The following is a 4592-nucleotide window of genomic DNA, read 5'->3' as shown; positions in this document are numbered from 1 at the left end:
CTCACAACAACTTCTTAAGTAAAATGGGAAATCATCCCTAGATACGTAGGGTCCACCCAAAAGAGTAATCACTTGTATTTGTCGCTACTATCAACTCTTCGAGTTGAATAAATTTTGCATTTGCATCACAAAATAAACTAGCTTAGTTAGCAGCAGCAGAGTCCAGACTAAAAGGTTTTGTCTCGAAATACTGAATGGAGTAACTCATCTCTCGTGCCCTTATCACAAACCAAACAAGAACCAACTTATATTATGCACGAGCCAAAAAAGAGACATGGGTAGCAATATTTCTCATTAGTGAAACACTGTCATCACCAGAAGAATCCAACCTTGACCCAGAGTCACCGTCAGTTACATCTAGGACAAGGATGGGAAAATTCTGAACATAGAAAAGTTCTATAAATTCAGGGTTCTCCACTCCCTCAAAAAACAAAGACTCTTTGCTGGTGAACTCAAGAACATCGTTTGTAGGCGCATCTCTTGGGTTGTTAACCATAACAACACGCGAAGAAAAACAATTATGTGCCTTTGAAAGGGAGGAATTAAAGAAGCATTAGGTAAGTTCAAAGCATCGAAATGAGAGAACTGAAGAGCATGCTCAGGAAGGAAGATGGAACATTGAATAACAGATAAAGTAAAAGGAGACACTTGAAGAAAAAATATGCCTTTTATAGAGAAGTTAATCGTGAACCAACAACATAGATTAAAAGGTGAAGAAGATCTAAAGGCAATAAAGAAATCATCCCATCAAGGGCAATGAAAAATCAAAAACACTTGAGCTCCCTAAGTAGGAGAATCGAGCCCTAACCTATGCCTTTAGGGCCTCATGCTCAAAAGGAATGGTGAAACGTTTCTATGATGGGAAAGCATTTAATGCTAGTATTTTCCATTATCTTTGTAAACGATCCAAGGAGTTTCCACTTCTACCCAAGAGTGAATATCATTCATGGAGGTCGGCCACGACTTCTAATATTTTGCATGCTAGTACCGCCCGACGAGCCTTGGGGGAAACTGTTTTGGGCCGGACAAATGCCCAAAAAGATCAGGGCCTTATCTACCTAAAATACCCAACATATAAAATCTTTTACGCCGGATACTCAAGGTATATTTATCGATCTTCACTTTTTAGTACACTCGTCTTGAATTCTGAACTAACTTGGACATTAGAGTGTTAACCTTTCAGATCCACCCTTTCACCGTCATATCGAAGATCAGCACCACCAATTTAAGATTCCTCTTCATCAATATACACCTAATTCTGGTTCCAAAATAAAACAACTTCGAATACAAAATATTTAAGTATATTTATTTTTATCTGGTGAAAGGTTGTCGTTCAAAAGTCATTCGAGGAGACATGTATAATAAATATTTCAATAATATGTATATTTATCATCATTGATAGTGATGTTTCTTAATAATTATATAAGTAGACATGCATAAACTTATCATTTAAACCAAACTTATTTTATAAGCTTGAGCAAATATATGACATTGATTGACTTAGAGACATCTTAGTCAATATTGATTGTTGGAAGAAATTGCGTGTATTACTCGTTTGTTGTATAAAGTAGCTATTTATTAGAAGTCAAAACAAAGTGATCTTAGTCGATCCTTTGACAATGCCCCTAGAAAGAAACTAATTTGAGACTCATCGAGGGAAAATGGACTTAAGCCAATTAAAACTAACCAATGATGGAAACTCAATCTTTATGACTGCAGATCTGAGAAAAAGATTCATATAAGTAATAACAAGTCACTTGTCAATTTTCCTAACACAAAAGTTTATTTGATTAATTTTTGTTTTTGTCCATTTTATACTGTGTACTTGAGTAAGTGTTAGTCACTGCATGATTGAGAGGGTAAGATAGAAATATTTTGATAAATTTTGCATCCCTTATGAGTGGATTATAATTTGCAGTATACACTAGATGAAATCACCTATATGAGTGTCAAGTGAAGCACCTTGCATGAGATCTTGGAAAAATCTCTAGAGCACTCATAAAAATAATTAGGCACGCACACGACCTATTAGTGCACCATAATGTTAACAACAAGAACAATAGGGACGCAATTTGAGTGGTACCCTCTAATATACGTCAACTCTGTTTGATTCATATAGCTTCCTACACCAATTTCATTATGTGTTAAGTACTATCATTATAGTATTGGTTCATATAGTTTGCTACATGAGTTTTATGCATCACATTCATGATGTTAATTCAGAAAACTCTTTTATTCTTCTTTTCAACTTTGAAATATATGGGATATTCTTGTAAATTTTGATTATTTTCTAAAAAATTTAAATAATTTTATCTTAATTTTTTAGGTGACAAATATAAAAAATATTTTAAAAAATAATAATAATTATTATTATTATATATTTATTTTATTTATGATTTATAACAATTTGACTAGATCAAATAATTATATTTCATTAGTTATTAATTAGTTTAACTTGACTTAGTCAAATTCTCTATATTTTCTCTCTCTCTCGTGTGAATATATATATATATATATATATATATATATATATATATATATATATATAAAGGGATTAAATATACGATTCCCTGTAAAAAAAAATTATTCTCCCATTGTAATGTCTAGATTCTGTGTGTTTGGTCCATATTTCACTATTTCAACTCAGAATCTTTTTTAAATCTTATGTGGTTGTCCACGTGACTTTTTATTTATCTATTTATTTTTAATTCCATGTGGCATTTTTATTTTTTTATTTTTTTTATTTTATTTAAAAAATATTTTTAAATTTTTAAAATTTTTTAATACGAGGGGATAAATCAAAAGTCGTTCATATTATAGGGAATAAATTTTTTTTTTGTTTGGATAGTAAAACATTGAAAAAAAATTCTAATTTTTGCTACCAATGGTATTCAAACTCAGTACCTAAGCTTCTTAGGTGAGATTCTTAATCACTGGCCTAATGTTCCTTTTGTTTATAATATTTACATGTTAAATATATATTACAAACTAGCAAGAAACATGATCCCAACATTTAAATTGCCACAACACTGTCATTCCTAGTAAGGAACACGATCCCAACATTTTATCATAAAAATCTATTTTTTAGGTCTTTCTCTTTCCACAAATTAGGATACATAATAACAAGCGATGAGTTAAATAACGCTCTAAGAATCCTTAAACTCGTATCACCCAAAAGAAGTGTCAATGATATTGAAAATCGTCGAAGTTATCTTAGGCTAGTTGAAGACATTTTAGACAACATTACAATAAATTCTATTTGTGATAATTTAGTTATTTTAAAGACTATTACTCAAACCACTATTGAATCCTATGTTCTAGATATGGAATAAGGATTAGGAATTGATGTGTGTGTTTTGTCGCATTCTTTGAGTTCGTGTGGGTACAAACGTGACCTTTATGGAGGTATTCAATATCACTATTTGGCAATAACAATTGGGTTCTTTGATAATGTTTATGTTGGAAGCTCTTTGATATGTTTGTATGGTAGATGTGGTTTGTTAAGGGATACATATTGTGTTTGATGAAATGCCTGAGAGAAATGTAGTTTCGTGGACGTCAATCATTGTTGGGTTTGCGCAAGAATGATGTGTTGATATGTGTTTGGAACTCTTCCATCAGATGAGAGATTCAGAATTGAAACCTAATTATTTTACTCACACTAATCTGCTTAGTGCTTGTATGAGTAGTGGAGCACTTGGTCATGGGAGAGGTGTCCATTGTCAAATAATTCAAATGGGGTTTCTTTGTTATCTTCATTTGATAATGCTCTCATTGCTGTGTATTTCAAATGTGGGGCAATTAATAATGTGTTGTACATATTTGAAGCATGGTGAATAAGGATGTTGTGACATGGAATTCTATGATTATTGGGTATGCACACCATAGGCTTGCACAAGAGGCAATTTGTCTCTTTGAAGAAATGATCAAGCAAGGTGTTAATCCAAATGTTGTAACTTTCCTTTGAATCTTATCCTAGTGCCGACACGGAGGTCTTATTAAAGAAGGTCAAGTTTACTTTACTTACATGGTTGATCATGGTTTGCAACTAGAACTAGATCATTATTCTTGTGTTATAGACCTTCTTGGTCGATCTGGTTTGCTTCTCGAGGCTTTTGATTTCACAAAAAGAATATTTTGATTTATCCCCCTCATAATAAAAAATAATTTTTAAAAAGAGATTAAAAAATGCCACGTAGAATTTAAAAATAAATAAATAAAAAAAAGATTATAGATTGAAATAGTCAATTAGAGGTCAAATACGCTGAATCTAGACATTACAATTTATAAGAGGAGAATCCAAAAAAAAATTACAAGATGATAAACTTAATCTCGCTAAAATTGCATGGGTATCATATATATATATATATATATATATATATATATATATATATATATATATATATATATATATATATATATATATATATATATATATATATATATATATATATATATATATATATATATATATATATATATATATATATATATATATATATATATATATATATATATATATAACAACTCTCATATTTCTATATCTAGGAGAAAAAGATAATTTAACGTGAAAAAATATTTGACTTTAAGTT

At 30.5% G+C, this 4592-nt stretch overlaps 1 pseudogene; it reads left to right on the top strand.

Annotated features, from left to right (window-relative positions):
• Positions 1–3017: 3017 nt before the first annotated feature.
• On the top strand, positions 3018–4141 carry LOC127103251 (pentatricopeptide repeat-containing protein At2g37320-like; annotated as a pseudogene).
• The last annotated feature ends 451 nt before the right edge of the window (positions 4142–4592 follow it).

This window comes from Lathyrus oleraceus, chromosome 7, assembly GCF_024323335.1.
Source record: "Lathyrus oleraceus cultivar Zhongwan6 chromosome 7, CAAS_Psat_ZW6_1.0, whole genome shotgun sequence".
Lineage (NCBI taxonomy): Eukaryota > Viridiplantae > Streptophyta > Magnoliopsida > Fabales > Fabaceae > Lathyrus > Lathyrus oleraceus.
The sequence above is the reverse complement of the archived record's forward strand: the minus strand, read 5'-3'. Positions and strand labels throughout refer to the sequence as shown.